The sequence below is a fragment of the Panulirus ornatus genome, chromosome 19 (assembly GCF_036320965.1).
Source record: "Panulirus ornatus isolate Po-2019 chromosome 19, ASM3632096v1, whole genome shotgun sequence".
In the NCBI taxonomy this organism is placed as follows: domain Eukaryota; kingdom Metazoa; phylum Arthropoda; class Malacostraca; order Decapoda; family Palinuridae; genus Panulirus; species Panulirus ornatus.
Genome location: NC_092242.1, coordinates 49704012 through 49723764, shown reverse-complemented (window position 1 = coordinate 49723764; position 19753 = coordinate 49704012). Strand labels below are relative to the sequence as shown.

The 19753-nt window shown below is 41.0% G+C and overlaps 1 protein-coding gene across 1 annotated transcript in view; it reads left to right on the top strand.

The window, feature by feature from the left end:
• Positions 1-19753, top strand: part of LOC139755491 (ornithine decarboxylase-like) — an 83549-nt gene that overhangs the window by 25358 nt on the left and 38438 nt on the right. The gene's annotated exons all lie outside the window — the stretch shown is intronic.

Sequence of the window (19753 nt, the reverse complement as noted above, 5' to 3'; positions counted from 1 at the left end):
TTGATAGGTGTGTAAAAGAGAGGCAAAGGTGAAGATTTGTAGAGGTTTTCAAAAAAGAAGAGAAAATGTTGGGGAGAAAAGTGTGGTGAGAATATGCGAGCTTGGAAAGGAGACTTGTGTGAGGAAGTATCAGGAGAGATTGAGTGTAGAATGGCAAAAGGTGAGAGCAGATGATGTGAGGGGAATGGGAAGCAGTGATGGCTTGTGCAAAAGATGCATGTGGCATGAGAAAGGTGGGAGGTGGGCAGATTAGAAACGGTAGTGAGTGGGATGAAAAAGTTGTTAGTGAAAGAGAAGAGTGAGGCATTTGGATGATTTTTATAGGGAAGTAGTGCAAATGACTGGGAGATGTATAACAGAAAGCGGCAGGAGGTCAAGAGGAAGGTGCAAGGGTAAATAAGACTTGAGGTGAGAGAGTATCATTAGACTTTAGGGAGATTACAAAGATGTTTGGGGAGGTAAATAACATGCATAAGACAAGAGAACATATTGGAACATCAGTAAAGAAGACAAGGGGTGAAGTGATAACAGAAGTGAGAAGATGGAGTGAGTGTTTTGAAGATTTGTGATGTGTGTGATGATAAGAGTGGCAGATGTAGGGCGTTTTGATCAGGGTGGTGTGTGAAGTGAGAGGGTCATGGAGAATGGTTTGGTTAAGAGAGGAGAGGTCATGGAAGCTTTGCATAAGATGAAATTGGGCAAGGCAGTGGGATTAGATGGTATTGCAGTTGAATTTTTTAAGAAAGGGGGTGACTGTTGTTGATTGGTTGGTATGGATATTCAGTGTATGTATGGAACATGGTGAAGTGCCTGAGAATTGGCGGAATGCATGCATAGTGCCATTGTATAAGGGCAAAGAGGATAAAGTTACGTGTTCAAACTACAGAGGCATAAGTTTGTTGAGTATTCCTGGGAAATTGTATGGGAGGGTAATGATGAGTGGGTGAAGACATGTACAGAGCATCAGATTGGAGAAAAGCAGTGTGGTTTCAGAAGTGGTAGAGATTGTGTGGGTCAGGTGTTTGCTTTGAAGAATGTGTGAGAAATACCTCGAAAAACAGATGGATTTGTATGTAGCATTTACGGATCTGGAGAAGGCATATGATAGGGTTGATAGAGATGCTTTGTGGAAGGTATTTAGAGTATATTGTGTGGAAGGTATTAAGAGTATATGGTGTGGAAAGTATTAAGAGTATATGGTGTGGAAGATAAGCTGCTAGAAGTAGTGAAAAGTTTTTATCAAGGGTGTAAGTCATGTGTGCGAGGAGGAAGAGAGGAGAAGGATTGGTTCCCAATGAAGGTTGGTCTGTGGTAGTGGTGTGAGATGTCCCCATGGTTGTTTAATTTGTTTATGGATTGGGTGGTTGGGGAGGCAAATGCATGAGTTTTGGAGAGAGGGGTGAATATGCAGTCTGTTGGGGATGAGAGGGCCTGGGAAGTGAGTCATTTGTTTGCCAATGATACAGCTTTGGCGGCTGTATTCGAGTAATAAACTGCAGAAGTTGGTGACTGAGTTTGGAGAAGTGTTTGAAAGGAGAAAGTTGAGATAAAATGTGAATAAGAGCAAGGTTATTAGGTTCAGCAGGGTTGAGGGACAAGTTCATTGGATGTAAGTTGGAATGGAGAAAAATTGGAGGAAGTGAAGTGTTTTAGATATCTGGGAGTGGACTTAGCTGCGAATGGAACCATGAAAGCGGAAGTGAGTCACAGGTTGGGGGAGGGGGCGAAGGTTCTGGGAGCAATGAAGAATGTGTGGAAGGAGAGCAGAAATGGTTATGTTTGAAGGGATAGTAATTCCAACAATATTACATGGTTGCAAGGCATGGGCTATGGATAGGGTTGTATGGAGGAGGATGGATGTGTTGGAAATTAAATGTTTGAGGACAATATGTGGTGTGAGATGGTTTGATTGAGTGAGTAATGAAAGGGTAAGAGAGATGTGTAGAAATGAAAAGAAAGTTGTTGTGAGTGCAGAAGAGGATGTGTTGAAATGGTTTGGACACATGGAGAGAATGAGTAAGGAAAGATTGACAAAGAGGATATATGTTAGAGGTGGCGGGAACAAGAGGTGGGAGACCAAAAAAAGATTTTGAGTGATCAGGGCCTCAACATACAAAAGATTGAGATGCTTGCAAGGAATAAAGTGAATTGGAACGATGTGACATACTAGGGTGAACATGCCGTCAGTGATCTGAACCAGGGCATGTGAAATGTCTTGGGTAAACCATGGAAAGGTCTGTGGGGTGTGGATGTCGATAGGGAGCTGTGGTTTCAGTGCATTACACATGACAGCTAGAGACAGAGAGTGAATGAATGTGGCTTTTTTTGTTTGTTTTCCTGGCGCTACCTTGCTGAAGCAGGGGGTAGCAATGCTGTTTCCTGTGGGGCAGGTTACTGCTTGGAATGGATGAAGGCAAGCCGGTATTAATATGTACATGTGTGTATATGTATTTATTTTATTTATTTTGCTTTGTCGCAGTCTCCCGCGTTTGTCTGTGTATTTATATATAGGTATATGTTGATATGAATATGTAGGTATATGTGCATGTGTGGGTGTTTATGTGTGTATATGTGCGTTTGAGTGGGTAGGCTGTTCTTCATCTGTTTCCTGGCGCTACCTCGCTGACACGGGAAGCAGCGATCAAGTATGATAGATATAAATGATAGATGATGATACATCCCTGCAATCTGCATTTCAGGGAGTATAGCCTCAGAGATTTCAGTCATTTCAAGTAATTTAGTTCTTTTGTCACATTTCTGTGGGCTGTAAAAGATCCTGAGGTGCTTTCTAGTCTGAAAGTTCATCTGCTGTGTAAGATGATGTTAGAATGCAACAGTATTCGATATGTGAAAGAATTACTGCCTTAGATGATATCATAAATGGTTTTTCATTCCTTTTCTGGATGGTCCATAGGATCTAGTTTGCCATCTTTCTGCATAAGGCAACCAGTGTTTTGTTGCATTTGCTGAAGGTTAGGTCATTACATATTATTACTTCAAGGTCTTTCACAGTACTTAAGTAGTTTATGGTAGTATTTGTTTCTGTCCAGTATTCTATGTTGTTTTTTTATTTAATTTTCCCTATACCATAGGAGTTGAAGCTCTTACCCATTGAAAAGAATAATTTTTTCAGTTGCCCATTGAAAGACTTCATTTGCATGTCTTTGTAGCCTTTTGGCAACATCTACTGATGTGATTTTCATACATATTCTTGTAACACCTAGAAAGGACAATATGAAAATGAGGCTCATGTTTAAGTTTATGTCAGTGTGATAAGAATGATGAACAAGAGAGGTGTAAGCACACTTCCTTTGGGGACTGAACTTTTTACTGGGGAGGCATTAGAGATGGCATGATTTACAACTATATATATTTTTATTTGCTTTGTCACTGTCTCCCGCGTTAGCGAGGTAGCGCAAGGAAACAGACGAAAGAATGGCCCAACCCGCCCACATACACATGTATATACATCCACACATGCAAATATACATACCTATACATCTCAATGTACACATATATATACACACACGGACATATACATATATACACATGTACATAATTCATACTGTCTGCCTTTATTTGTTCCCATCGCCACCCCGCCCCACATGGAATAACAACCCCCTCCCCCCTCATGTGTGCGAGGTAGCGCTAGGAAAGACACCAAAAGCCCCATTTGTTCACACTCAGTCTCTAGCTGTCATGTAATAATGCACCGAAACCACAGCTCCCTTTCCACATCCAGGCCCCACACACTTTGCATGGTTTACCCCAGACGCTTCACATGCCCTGGTTCAATCCATTGACAGCACGTCGACCCCGGTATACCACATAGTTCCAATTCACTCTATTCCTTGCACGCCTTTCACCCTCCTGCATGTTCAGGCCCTGATCACTCAAAATCTTTTTCACTCCATCTTTCCACCTCCAATTTGGTCTCCCACTTCTCATTCCCTCCACCTCTGACACATATATCCTCTAGGTCAATCTTTCCCCACTCATTCTCTCCATGTGATCAAACCATTTCAAAACACCCTCTTCTGCTCTCTCAACCACACTCTTTTTATTTCCACACATCTCTCACCCTTACATTACTTACTCGATCAAACCACCTCACACCACATATTGTCCTCAAACATCTCATTTCCAGCACAACCACCCTCCTGTGCACAACTCTATCCTTAGCCCACGCCTCGCAACCATACAACATTGTTGGAACCACTATTCCTTCAAACATACCCATTTTTGCTTTCCGAAATAATGTTCTCGACTTCCGAACATTCTTCAAGGCTCCCAGAATTTTCGCCCCCTCCCCCACCCTATGATTCACTTCCGCTTCCATGGTTCCATCCGATGCCAGATCCACTCCCAGATATCTAAAACACTTTACCTCCTCCAGTTTTTCTCCATTCAAACTTACCTCCCAATTGACTTGACCCTCAACCCTACTGTACCTAATAACCTTGCTCTTATTCACATTTACTCTTAACTTTCTTCTTTCACACACTTTACCAAACTCAGTCACCAGCTTCTGCAGTTTCTTACATGAATCGGCCACCAGCGCTGTATCATCAGCGAACAACAACTGACTCACTTCCCAAGCTCTCTCATCCACAACAGACTGCATACTTGCCCCTCTTTCCAAAACTCTTGCATTCACCTCCCTAACAACCCCATCCATAAACAAATTAAACAACCATGGAGACATCACACACTGCTGCCGCAAACCTACATTCACTGAGAACCAATCACTTTCCTCTCTTCCTACACGTACACGTGCCTTACATCCTCGATAAAAACTTTTCACTGCTTCTAACAACTTGCCTCCCACACCATATATTCTTAAAACCTTCCACAGAGCATCTCTATCAACTCTATCATATGCCTTCTCCAGATCCATAAATGCTACATACAAATCCATTTGTTTTTCTAAGTATTTCACACATACATTCTTGAAAGCAAACACCTGATCCACACATCCTCTACCACTTCTGAAACCACACTGCTCTTCCCCAATCTGATGCCCTGTACATGCCTTCACCCTCTCAATCAATACCCTCCCATATAATTTCCCAGGAATACTCAACAAACTTATACCTCTGTAATTTGAGCACTCACTCTTATCCCCTTTGCATTTGTACAGTGGCACTATGCAAGCATTCCGCCAATCCTCAGGCACCTCACCATGAATCATACATACATTAAATAACCTTACCAACCAATCAACAATACAGTCACCCCCTTTTTAATAAATTCCACTGCAATACCATCCAAACCTGCTGCTTTCCCGGCTTTCATCTTCCGTAAAGCTTTTACTACCTCTTCTCTATTTACCAAATCATTTTCCCTAACCCTCTCACTTTGCACACCACCTCGACCAAAACACCCTATATCTGCCACTCGATCATCAAACACATTCAACAGACCTTCAAAATACTCACTCCATCTCCTTCTCACATCACCACTACTTGTTATCACCTCCCCATTAGCCCCCTTCACTGAAGTTCCCATTTGCTCCCTTGTCTTACGCACTTTATTTACCTCCTTCCAAAACATCTTTTTATTCTCCCTGAAATTTAATGATACACTCTCACCCCAACTCTCATTTGCCCTCTTTTTCACCTCTTGCACCTTTCTCTTTACCTCCTGCCTCTTTCTTTTATACCTCTCCCACTCATTTGCACCCTTTCCCAGCAAAAATCGTTCAAATGCCTCTCTCTTCTCTTTCACTAATAATCTTACTTCTTCATTCCACCACTCATTACCTTTTCTAATCAACCCACCTCCCACACTTCTCATGCCACAAGTATCTTTTCCGCAAGCCATCACTGCTTCCCTAAATACATCCCATTCCTCCCCCACTCCCCTTACCTCCTTTGTTCTCACCCTTTTCCATTCTGTACTCAGTCTCTCCTGGTACTTCCTCACACATGTCTCCTTCCCAAGCTCACTTACTCTCACCACTCTCTTCACCCCAACATTCTCTCTTCTTTTCTGAAAACCCCCACAAATCTTCACCTTCGCCTCCACAAGATAATGATCAGACATCCCTCCAGTTGCACCTCAGCACATTAACATCCAAAAGTCTCTCTCGTGCGTCTATCAATTAACATGTAATCCAGTAACGCTCTCTGGCCATCTCTCCTACTTACATACTTATACTTATGTATATCTCGCTTTTTAAACCAGGTATTCCCAATCACCAGTCCTCTTTCAGCACATAAATCTACAAGCTCTTCACCATTTCCATTTACACCACTGAACACTCCATGTATACCAATTATTCCCTCAACTGCCACATTACTCACCTTTGCATTCAAATCACCCATCACTATAACCCGGTCTCGTGCATCAAAACCACTAACACACTCATTCAGCTGCTCCCAAAACACTTGCCTCTCATGATCTTTCTTCTCATGCCTAGGTGCATATGCACCAATGATCACCCGTCTCTCTCCATCAACTTTCAGTTTTACCCATATCACTCTAGAATTTACTTTCTTACACTCTATCACATACTCCCACAACTCCTGATCCAGGAGTAGTGCTACTCCTTCCATTGCTCTTGTCCTCTCACTAACCCCTGACTTTATTCCCAAGACATTCCCAAACCACTCTTCCCCTTTTCCCTTTAGCTTCATTTCACTCAGAGCCAAAACATCCAGGTTCCTTTCCTCAAAACATACTACCTATCTCTCCTTTTTTCTCATCTTGGTTACATCCACACACATTTATACACCCCAATCTGAGCCTTCGAGGAGGATGAGCACTCCTCGGGTGACTCCTTCTTCTGTTTCCCCTTTTAGAAAGTTAAAATACAGGGAGGGGAGGGTTTCTTGCCCCCCGCTATGTGTTGTGATATACTATTTAAAAAGTTGTGTATCATCTCCATATTTTCCTGGCTGTTCCCATCTTTCCCATTTGATGTGGTGTGACACCATGGTCACATTTGCCAAATGCTTCTGCAAAATCTTTTTGACTCATATCGCATTTATTTGTTTTCCAGTTCTTCAACAATCTTATCATTATGGTCAAGCAGCTGAGAGAAGCAAGATCTTCCAGCCCTGAAACCATTTTATCTTGGGCTATATAGCTTGTTCACTTCTATAAATTTAGCCATCTTGCCTCATAGGACTCTTTTGGAGATTTCATTGATGTGCTGTAGTAATGCTATCTGTCACTGTTATTTTGGGATTGCTTTGTTTCCACCTTTGTGGAGTGTGGCAGCGTGGGACGCTTTCATACTCTTGGGAAAGTTTCTTCCAGAGGATATTCAATGCTCAGGCAAGAGGTGTCTTGCAATTATGCACGAAGGCCAAGTTCAATGAAACTGGCCCGCCTGAAGCTTAGTGCTTGGGCTTTCTCTCAGTGGCCCTCTTAGAATCTTTTTTTTGGGAATTATTGTCTAGGAAGAAGTCTTTTAGGTCAGTTATCTTTAATGTTGTTCTTGGCTGACCTAATACAAGTTTATATTGCCTATTTAGATTCTCACTTATCTCTTGGCAGTCATCTATAAAAATACCTTTTGTTTTGAGCAGATCATTGGATATGCATTTTGCATGTGAGTAAAAGTATTTTGGGTTATTTCTTATTTCATGTATGGCTTTTCTTTTTTTCCTTGTGTTTCATGGGACATTTTTAGTTTATGGTCCACATCTGTTGATTTACATGGTAGGTTTTCTTTGCTAGGTGAGCTGTGGCATCTTCAGAAAGTCTGCCATTCTTTTTCACGTGTAAAGTGCTCATCTTTCTTATTGTAACTTAGACCTTTTGTGCTTTAGTATTGCTGGGTATATGTCAGTTTCATTTTTTGAGTACCAAAGTGGTTATGATATTTGCTCATGCCTGTTGTATGGAGCACCAAAGTGGTCATGATGTTTACAAATTCCTCCTGTATTTTGGTATTCAGCTGGAGTTTTCATTGTGTCAGACATCTCATTGATCACATCCTCCAAGTTTTTCCATTTAATTTTATAGCTGAAATTACTTAGAATGACTCCACTCTTTTGTTTGTTCTAACCAAGTGGCATAGCATCCAATCTAGTTTTTACTTTAGTTAGATTGTGCAAAAGGAGTAGTTGAAAGCAGATATCTGGTATGTTTACACTTGGGGGATTACTATGTAAGAAGTGTATCAGGTCAATTTTCTTTTAACATTTCTTCTGCCTTTTTAAAATCTCTCTCATCTCTTAGCAGTAGTATGTAAAATTACCTTCTGTTTTAAGTGGGCCAGTGGAGTTTGTGGTCCTGGATATGTATTTTGCATGTGGGTATAAGTATTTGGGGTTATGTTTTACTTCATTTATGGCTTTTTCTCCTTTTTCCTGTTTCCTATGACTTTTTAGCTTGTAGTTTATATCTGATAATTCACTTGGTAGGTTTCTTTGTTGGGTGAGCTGTGGCATCTTTAAAGGTTTGCAGTTATTTTTGTTTTACTTCCTCCAAAGTGCTTCTTTTCTTATTTTAACTTAGTCCTTTTGTGCTTTCTTCTTGTTAGTACATTCCTGTTGCATATTTGGAGTACCAAAGGGTAATGACATTTACACATTCCCATTGTATGTTTGGAGTACCAGAGTGGTCATGATGTTTACACATTCCTCCTCAATTTGGTACTCATCAGGATTTCCTATTATGTCATTGATCACATCCTCTTAGTTTATCCATTAACTATGAAAACTGAAATTGCCTAAAATACCTCCACTGTTTTGTGTGTTCTGACTGGTTGGTTTAACATCCAATCTTGTTTCTACTTCAATCAGGGATGCAAATGGGGGAATCTGAAAGTAAATGTGAACTAAAGCAAGGTTTTTAGTTTTATCAGGGCAGAGGAACAGGTTAGATGGAGTTTGAATGAAGAAAATTTGGAGGAAATGGAGTGTTTTAGGTATCCGAGAGTGGACATGCAGTGAATGGTGCCATGGAAGAGATGAATCATAGGATAGGTGATGGGGCAATGGTTCTGGGAGCATTAAGGGATGTGTAGAAAGAAAGGGCTTTATCTGGGTGCATGAAAATGTGTGTTTGAAAGTATAGCAGTCCCAACATTGTTTTATGGATGCGAGGCTTGGGTTGTAGATGAGAAAGTGTGGTTAAATGTGTTGAAAATGAAATGTTTAAGGTTATTATGTGGTGTGGTAAAGTTATTAAAAAAAAAGCTGGGAGAGAGGCATGGCAGTAAGAGCTGAAGAGGACATACTAAAATGGTATGGGCAAATAGAAAACATAAGTGAGGAGAGGTTGACAAGGGTGATATATGAAACTGCTGGGGGAAACCACTTAAAGGTCTCTGGGGCCTCGTTTTGGATATGGTGCTGTAGTTTTGGTGCATTATATATAATAGCTAAAGAATGGATGGGAGCAAATAAGGCGTTTTCTTTGTTTTTCCTGATACTGCCTCACTAATGCAGGAATCTCTGAACAAGTTTGACAAAGAATTATTTTTGAGAAAAATTGGTTGGAGAAGAATGTAGAATTTACCCCTTTTTTGTAAAAAGGTTATTAGAATAGTTCTGAAGGTGAACATTTCTCATGACATTGTATAATATAGTAAGCAGAAACCTCATTTCTGTGTTGTTTGGAAATTTTATAGGGGAAAAATTGTGTTGCTTATGTTTGAGGAAAATCTGTATTTTTTTTTTTTTTTCTTTTTTGTGGAATAAGTTTAGTGTGTATGAGGCTAGGGGTGGGGGTGAAAGTACACTGAGACAATTGCCTTGGAACATTTGCTGAATGATGAAGACACTAATTCACCCCCTGGGAATTTTACTTCTCAAGGGTTTGTATACCATGCAGCAGCATCTCTGAATTCTTTGTTCCTTCGCTATTACAGGTATTCTTGGTCAGCAGATCTTGCCAACAGACTAGGCTTGTAACTTCCTGTCACAGTGGGTAAGTGACAGTAACTGCCCCTTGCTTCTACTTGTGTGTTGTTAGTGTGGAGACCTAGCTAAAGGACATATATCTAGAGGCATTCTGTATAGAACATCTTGGTTTATTTTTTAGGGAACATTATGCTTATTTCCTGGGCTTGGTTGGTTGTGGTTCTCTGAAACTCTGTGAATATATCCTGGTTTTTCAGTTGAGATCTTCATATAACCATCTTTTAGAGGACATTATTTTTCTCTGACCCTCTTCCATACTATCAAGGCCCATGGGCTGAAATCACTCTGGAGAGAAATGTAAGTCCTAAGAAAGAAAAACACTTTGGAATGACTTCATGCAAGCATATTTCCCTTCCAATCCCTCTTTTTAGAAAAAAAAACATTCCTAACAGACAGTAGCCAGCATTAGTTTGGTGTCCATGTTCAAGAATTTCAAGGCAAGCTGAACTGACAGTCAGAATAAATTCCCAGCATAAGGTTGCTGATCATTATCTTGTGGAGGTGAAGGTGAAGATTTGTAGAGGTTTTCAGAAAAGAAGAGAGAATGTTGGGGTGAAAAGAGTGGTGAGAGTAAGTGAGCTTGGGAAGGAGACTTGTGTGAGGAAGTACCAGGAGAGACTGAGTACAGAATGGAAAAAGGTAAGAACAAAGGACGTAAGGGAAGTGGGGGAGGAATGGTATGTATTTAGGGAAGCAGTGATGGCTTGCACAAAAGATGCTTGTGGCATGAGAAGCGTGGGAGGTGGGCAGATTAGAAAAGGTAGTGAATGGTGGGATGAAGAAGTAAGATTATTAGTGAAAGAGAAGAGAGAGGCATTTGGACAATTTTTGCAGGGAAATAATACAAATGAGGGAGATGTATAAAAGAAAGAGGCTGGAGGTCAAGAGAAAGGTGCAAGAGGTGAAAAAGAGGGCAAATGAGAGTTGGGGGAGAGAGTATCATTAGATTTTTAGGGAGAATAAAAAGATGTTTTGAAAGGAGGTAAATAAAGTGCGTAAGACAAGGGAACAAATGGGAACTTCAGTCAAGGGGGCTAATGGGGAGGTGATAACAAGTAGTGGTGATGTGAGAAGATGGAGTGAGTGTTTTGAAGGTTTGTTGAATGTGTTTGATGATAGAGTGGCAGATATAGGATGTTTTGGTCAAGGTGGTGTACAAAGTTAGAGGGTTCGGGAAAATGATTTGGTAAACAGAGAAGAGGTAGTAAAAGCTTTGTGGAAGATGAAAGCCAGCAAGGCAGCAGGTTTGGATGGTATTGCAGTGGAATTTATTAAAAAAGGGGGTGACTGTATTGTTGACTGGTTGGTAAGGTTATTTAATGTATGTATGACTCATGGTGAGGTACCTGAGGATTGGCGGAATGCTTGCATAGTGTCATTGTACAAAGGCAAAGGGGATAAATGTGAGTTCTCAAATTACAGAGGTACAAGTTTTTTGAGTATTCCTGATAAATTATATGGGAGGTTATTGATTGAGAGGGTGAAGGCATGTACAGAACATCAGATTGGGGAAGAGCAGTGTGGTTTCAGAATTGGTAGAGGATGTGTGGATCAGGTGTTTGCTTTGAAGAATGTATGTGAGAAATACTTAGAAAAGCAAATGGATTTGTATGTAGCATTTATGGATCTGGAGAAGGCATATGATAAGAGTTGATAGAGATGCTCTGTGGAAGGTATTAAGAATATATGGTGTCGGGGGCAAGTTGTTAGAAGCAGTGAAAAGTTTTTATTGAGGATGTAAGGCATGTGTATGTGTAGGAAGAGAGGAAAGTGATTGGTTCTCAGTGAATGTAGGTTTGCGGCAGGGGTGTGTGGTGTCTCCATGGTTATTTAATTTGTTTATGGATTGGGTTGTTAGGGATGTGAATGCAAGAGTTTTGGAAAGAGGGGCAAGTATGCAGTCTGTTGTGGATGAAAGAGCTTGGGAAGTGAGTCAGTTGTTGTTCGCTGATGATACAGCGCTGGTGGCTGATTCATGTGAGAAACTGCAGAAGCTGGTGACTGAGTTTGGTAAAGTGTGTGAAAGAAGAAAGCTGAGAGTAAATGTGAATAAGAGCAAGGTTATTAGGTACAGTAGGGTTGAGGGTCAAGCCAATTGGGAGGTAAGTTTGAATGGAGAAAAACTGGAAGAAGTGAAGTGTTTTAGATATCTGGGAGTGGATTTGGCAGCGGATGGAACCATGGAAGCGGAAGTGAATCATAGGGTGGGGGAGGGGGCAAAAGTTCTGGGAGCGTTGAAGAATGTGTGGAAGTCGATAACATTATCTCGTAAAGCAAAAATGGGTATGTTTGAAGGAATAGTGGTTCCAACAATGTTTTATGGTTGCGAAGTGTGGGCTATGGATAGAGTTGTGCGGAGGAGGGTGGATGTGTTGGAAATGAGATGTTTGAGGACAATATGTGGTGCGAGGTGGTTTGATCGAGTAAGTAATAATACGGTAAGAGAGATGTGTGGTAATAAAAAGAGTGTGGTTGAGAGAGCAGAGGAGGGTGTTTTAAAATGGTTTGGTCGCATGGAGAGAATGAGTGAGGAAAGATTCAAGAGGATATATGTGTCAGAGGTGGAGGGAACGAGGAGAAGTGGGAGACCAAATTGGAGGTGGAAAGATGAAGTGAAAAAGATTTTGAGTGATAGGGGCCTGAACATGCAGGAGGATGAAAGGCGTGCAAGGAATAGAGTGAATTGGAACGATGTGGTATACCGGGGTCGATGTGCTGTCAATGGATTGAATTAGGGTATGTGAAGCGTCTGCGGTAAACCATGGAAAGTTGTGTGGGGCCTGGATATGGAAAGGGAGCTGTGGTTTCGGTGCATTATTACATGACAGCTAGAGACTGAGTGTGAACAAGTGTGGCGTTTGTTGTCTTTTCCTAGCGCTACCTCGCGCACATGCGGGGGAAGGGGGTTTGTTATATCATGTGTGGCGGGGTGGCGATGGGAATGAATAAGGGCAGACAGTATGAATTATGTACATGTGTATATATGTATATGTCTGTGTGTTTATGTATATGTATACATTGAGATATATAGGTATGTATATGTGCGTGTGTGGACGTGTATGTATGTACATGTGTATGTGGGTGGGTTGGGTCATTCTTTCCTCTGTTTCCTTGCGCTACCTCGCTAACGCGGGAGACAGCAACAATGAATAAATAGATAAATATATAAGGTTGCTGATTGATTATAAAGCAGATTCATGTCAAGCTGTAAGCTATCATCTTCAAACAGGTGGTTAGTGAGGGGTGAGAAGTACCAGAATGCAGAGGACTAAGAGTTTTCATCTCCTTTGGAGTTCTGGTAACTCATAAGCTTCAATGGACACCACTTTGGAGAGAAAATGTTTTTCATACTTATATTCTTAGATAGATAAAGAAGTTTATAAGTTCAAGATTTAAGATTTCAATATCATGAAGCCTACTGATAGATGAATTGGTTCTTAGATTTAAAAGTTATATTTTCGCAGAATTTTTTCAATAATTAACCCTTATTATACTTTCTAAAAGGGGAAACAGAAGGAGTCACGCGGGGAGTGCTCATCCTCCTTGAAGGCTCAGATTAGGGTGTATAAATGTGTATGGATGTAACGAAGATGAGAAAAAAGGAGAGATAGGTAGTATGTTTGAGGAAAGGAACCTGGATGTTTTGGCTCTGAGTGAAACGAAGCTAGAGGGTAAAGGGGAAGAGTGGTTTGGGAATGTTTTGGGATTAAAGTCAGGGGTTGGTGAGAGGACAAGAGCAAGGGAAGGATTAGCACTACACCTGAAACAGGAGTGGTGGGAGTGTGTGATAGTGTAAGAAAGTAAACTCCAGATTGATATGGGTAAAACTGAAAGTTGATGGAGAGAGACGGGTGATTATTGGTGCATATGCACCTGGCCATAAGAAGAAAGATCATGAGAGGCAAGTGTTTTGGGAACAGCTGAATGAGTGTGTTAGTAGTTTTGATGCTCGAGACCGGGCTATAGTGATGGGTGATTTGAATGCAAAGGTGAGTAATGTGGCAGTTGAGGGAATAATTGGTGTACATGGGGTGTTCAGTGTTGTACATGGAAATTGTGAAGAGCTTGTAGATTTATGTGCAGAAAAAGGACTGGTGATTGGGAATACCTGGTTTAAAAAGAGAGATATGCATAAGTATACGTATGTAAGTAGGAGAGATGGCCAGAGAGCGTTATTGGATTACGTGTTAATTGATAGGCATGCGAAAGAGAGACATTTGGATGTTAATGTGCTAAGAGGTGCAACTGGAGGGATGTCTGATCATTATCTTAAGTAAGTAAATAATAAAGATTGGTAGAGGATTTCAGAAAAGAAGAGAGAATGTTGGGGTGAAGAGAGTGGTGAGAGTAAGTGAGCTTGGGAAGGAGACTTGTGTGAGGAAGTACCAGGAGAGACTGAGTGCAGAATAGAAAAAGGTGAGAGCAAAGGACATAAGGGGAGTGGGGGAGGAATGGGATGTATTTAGGGAAGCAGTGATGGCTTGCGCAAAAGATGCTTGTGGCATGAGAAGCATGGGAGGCGGGCCAATTAGAAGGGGTAGTTAGTGGTGGGATGAAGAAGTAAGATTATTAGTGAATAGAGAAGAGAGAGGCATTTGGACGATTTTTGCAGGGAAATAGCGTAAATGAGTGGGAGATGTATAAAAGAAAGAGGCAGGAGGTCAAGAGAAAGGTGCAAGAGGTGAAAAAGAGGGCAAATGAAATTGGAGTGAGAGAGTATCATTAAATTTTAGGGAGAATAAAAAGATGTTTTGTAAGGAGGTAAATAAAGTGCGTAAGACAAGAGAACAAATGGGAACATCGGTGGAGGGGGCTAATGGGGAGGTGATAAGTAGTGGAGACATGAGAAGGAGATGGAGTGAGTATTTTGAAGGTTTGTTGAATGTGTTTGATGATAGAGTGACAGATGTAGGGTGTTTTGGTTGAGGTGGTGTGCAAAGTGACAGGGTTAGGGAGAATGATTTGGTAAACAGAGAAGAGGTAGTAAAAGCTTTGCGGAAGATGAAAGCTGTTAAGGCAGCGGGTTTGGATGTTATTGCTGTAGAATTTATTGAGAAAGAGGGCAACTGTATTGTTGACCTGGTTGGTAAGGATACTTAATGTAAGTATGACTCATGGTAAGGTGCCTGAGGATTGCCAGAATGCATGCATAGTGCCTTTGTACAAAGGTAAAGGGGATAAAGGTGGGTGCTCAAATTACAGAGGTATAAGTTTGCTGAGTATTCCTGTGAAATTATATGGGAGGGTATTGGTTGAGAGGGTGAAGGCCTGTACAGAGCATCAGATTGGGGAAGAGCAGTGTGGTTTCAGAATGGTAGAGGATGTGTGGATCAGGTGTTTGCTTTGAAGAATGTATGTGAGAAATGCTTAGAAAAGCAAATGGATTTGTATGTAGCATTTATGGATCTGGAGAAGGCATATGATAGAGTTGATAGAGAGGCTCTGTGGAAGGTATTAAGAATATATGGTGTGGGAGGCAAGTTGTTAGGAGCAGTGGAAAGTTTTTATTGAGGATGTAAGGCATGTGTACGAGTAAGAGGAGAGAAAGTGATTGGTTCTCAGTGAATGTCAGTTTGTGGCAGGGGTGTGTGATGTATCCATGGTTGTTTGATTTGTTTATGGATGGGGTTGTTAGGGATGTGAATGTAAGAGTTTTGGAAAGAGGGGCAAGTATGCAGTCTGTTGTGGATGAGAGAGCTTGGGAAGTGAGTCAGTTGTTGTTCGTTTATGATGATACAGTGCTGGTGGCTGATTCGGGTGAGAAACTGCAGATGCTGATGACTGAGTTTGGTAAGGTGTGTAAAAGAAGAAAGCTGAGAGTGGATAAGAGCAAGGTTATTAGGTACAGTAGGGTTGAGGGACAAGTCAATTGGGAGGTAAGCTTGAATGGAGAAAGACTGGAGGAAGTGAAGTGTTTTAGATATCTGGGAGTGGATTTGGCAGCGGATGTAATCATTGAAGCGAAAGTGAGCCACAGGGTGGAGGAGGGGGCGAAAGTTCTGGGAGCGTTGAAAAATGTGTGGAAGGCGAGAACATTATCTCGGAAAGCAAAAATGGGTATGTCTGAAGGAAAAGTGGTTCCAACTGTGTTGTGCCTAGGAGGGTGGATGTGTTGGAAATGAGATGTTTGAGGACATGTTGTGTGAGGTGGTCTGATCGACTAAGTAATGAAAGGGTAAGAGAGATGTGTGGTAATATAAAGTGTGGTTTAGAGAGCAGACGAGGGTTTGGTCAAATGGAGAGAATGGGTGAGGAAAGATTGACCAAGAGGATAATTATGTCAAAGGTGGAGGGAATGAGGAGAAGTGGAAGACCAAATTGGAGGTGGAAAGATGGAGTGAAAAAGATTTTGAGTGATCGGGGCCTGAACATGCAGGAGGGTGAAAGGCATGCAAGGAATAGAGTGAATTGGAACGATGTGGTATACCGGGGTCGACGTGCTGTCAATGGATTGAACCAGGGCATGTGAAGTGTCTGTTGTAAACCATGGAAAGTTCTGTGGGGCCTGGATGTGGAAAGGGAGCTGTGGTTTTGGTGCATCATACATGACAGCTAGAGACTGAGTGTGAGTGAATGTAGCCTTTGCTGTCTTTTCCTGGCACTACCTCGCGTGCATGCAGGGGGAGGGGGTTATCATTTCATGTGTGGCGGGGTGGCGATGGGAATGAGTAAAGGCAGACAGTATGAATTATGTACATGTGTATATATGTATATGTCTGTGTATGTGCATATTTGTATACGTTGGAATGTATAGGTATGTATGTGTGCATGTGTGGACGTGTATGTATATACATGTGTATTTGGGTGGGTTGGGCCATTCTTTCGTCTGTTTCCTTGCACTACCTCGCTAATGCGGGAGACAGTGACAAAGTATAATGAATTATATAGAAAATATACTGATACCCCCATTAGTGCTCCAACTCTCCACATGGTCTTGGTACATGGATATACATTCCTGGTGATTTTTTCTCCCCATGAGGTATATACAGCATTGCATATAAGGGTTACAGGTATTGATAAACAGGTTATAACAGTAATGTATCTCTAGTAATTGATGAGTAGCAAGTAAACAGTCTACAATATTGTATCATGAATGACATTTATTTGGTGAATAGTGACATTTATGATAGAATGAGTGAGGGAGTCAGTGTCAATGAGACACAACAAGTAGGAGAGAGGCAGGAGGCAGTGAATATCTTATGGCTTTTCTGTGGATGAAGCTATTCCATCTCTGCATCACTGGAATTATGATTTAGGTGATAATAAACATAATGATGATGATGGAGGTGGTCATGGGGTTGAGGGAGATTATGGTAAATGGTGAGGTGGTGATGTGTATAATGATTTCTATGGTAACGCTGGCCACAGCACTGCCTGATGCTATTGAGCAGCTAATGTCTACGCACGAAATTGATTGTAAGTATAAATGAGACACTATGTAACCCTTCAGCATAACATTACATAACATTTTATAATATGGAGTGAGAAAGCAGAAAGGTGTGGTTACACACATTGGGTTTGATGCCAAGTGCTCTTTACAACAATTGATGGTCAGCCCACCACCACATCTGCCATTTAGCCATGTTTTGCTTTGTCTACCTTCCATTTTTTCTGACAAACTGCTCCTTGAACAGAGTACAGGTCACCTTCATTGCTGTCGAATTGCCATGGCAGTGGCCTTTATCTTATCTTCATTATTAGTAATGGTTTTAACCATCAGTGTGGCCAATTTGAAAACTTCACCTACATCGACCTGATGCTCACCAGCTTCCACTTGCGTCAATACTTTTTGCTATCAGGGAGAGGCTTTTATTGGATGCCTTATATACACTAGAATGTTTAGCCCATCTTTCAGACTTGTTGGATAAAATTGTCTCAATAATATTGAACATTTTTTGAGGGCAAGAATATGTAAACAGTGTAAGCTTGGTAAAATTTGTAGTTTACTATCAGAGGAGAACAGTTGGTGCTGGTTGGATGTGAGTGTACTGCACTGATTGGCCTAGTAAATATAAACAAAGAGAGCTACTTTTGGCATGTTAAGAGTGTTTGAACTTATGACCTTTGCCCTTTTTTATGGATGTCTTTTTTTTTTTTTAGTGAAACTAGAGCTCCAAGATGCAAGCAAGAGCACTATATTGAAACAGTGCTCTACATGATAGCACTAACCAGTGCATTATTATCATAAAGCACAATTACCCCTGTTGTGGGGCTTCTGCAGCTTTAAGGCTGCTTTCCAAATAGTAGCAAGGAAATGATGCAACCACATAGAGTTCCAAGGTTCCAGATGAGACTGCACTCTTTTCTATCCTTTGACATATATACAGCCTCATTGAAAGTGAATTCTCACTTGCTGTGTAACCGTTGCAGGTGAATATGGTTCCAAAATTAAGAGCTGAGCTAAAGGGAAATGCTACAGAAGTGTTAGGGAAAACCTGATCACAACCCTTAAGTTTTAAACAGATCTATGTAGACAGTAAACAGTTCTTCAAGAGATTTAGGGATATAGTAAGCAAGAAACTTTTTTTGAATGATGTAAACAATTACTTGCTTTTATCAAATAAGAGTGATGGATGAATGGAATACAATTATTGACGATATGTTTAAGGTTACCAACTTTCTGCAGGCAAAGAGTAGAATAGCTTTCAAGTATATGGATAAGGGAGTGTTTAGCAAGCTGTTCATATTCTGCAGAAGGCCTAAACTAGACCATGCTTCTCAGTTTTGGTTAGTGCACCTAAAGAAGCACAGAGAGCTAAGAGAAAAGGTCTAGAGGAGGACAACAAAGATGGTACCAGAATCAAGTGAGCAGAGTTATGTGGAAAGGCTGGACTTTACACATCCCGGAGGAGAGAACTTTTAAGTTTTTAAAACACACTGCTGATGTAGACAGTGATTGATTCTTTGAAAGATGTAGAATTAGGACAAACAGAAGATATAGCTTGAAGTTAAGCAAGAAATTTTTATAAAAGATATAGAGATCTTTTATGATACGAGTGGCATATGGAATGGAATAAGATGACTGAAGACATGGTTAATGTAGACAGCATACATGGATTTATGAAGTATGCTAGTAGAGGGTAATCAAGAGATGGGGTTCCACAAGTGTAAAACTCCCTCCCCATGTAGAACAAATAGGTAATTACAGGCATGCAATATTACCTCTGTTATTGATTTGGTCCTGCATTGTGGGCCTTGTTGGCTTCCTGAGCACTATATGAGCCCCATAGAAGTGGGTCCTGGGACAGGAGTAAGTTGATATAGTTTGAATGATGTTCTAGGCCAGACTTTGCCAGCATGTTGTAACAATACTAGTGAGAAGTCACCTTTAATGGAGCCCACCTTACACTGCTCCCACATGGAAATCAGCTGTAAAGCTGCAGGAGATTCATGAAAAGAGCTCTAGGGTTTAGTATCTAACCTAACGACTTTGATTTACTTTATGGATAGTTTGAATGGAGAATGAATTTTCCGATTGACTTTATGAATAATTAGAATTAGGACAAAACTTCTCATAATTTTTATTCTTTTATCTGTCACTAGATGATATACCAAGCTTGATATTGGTAGATACATTTTTTAAAACTATGTTAAGGGTTTATTATTAGAATATGCACATTGTTGAATGGAGAAAAACTGGAGGAAGTGAAGTGTTTTAGATATCTGGGAGTGGATCTGGCAGCGGATGGAACCATGGAAGTGGAAGTGGATCATAGGGTGGGGGAGGGGGCGAAAATTCTGGGAGCCTTGAAGAATGTGTGGAAGTTGAGAACATTATCTCGGAAAGCAAAAATGGGTATGTTTGAAGGAATAGTGGTTCCAACAATGTTGTATGGTTGCGAGGCATGGGCTATGGATAGAGTTGTGCGCAGGAG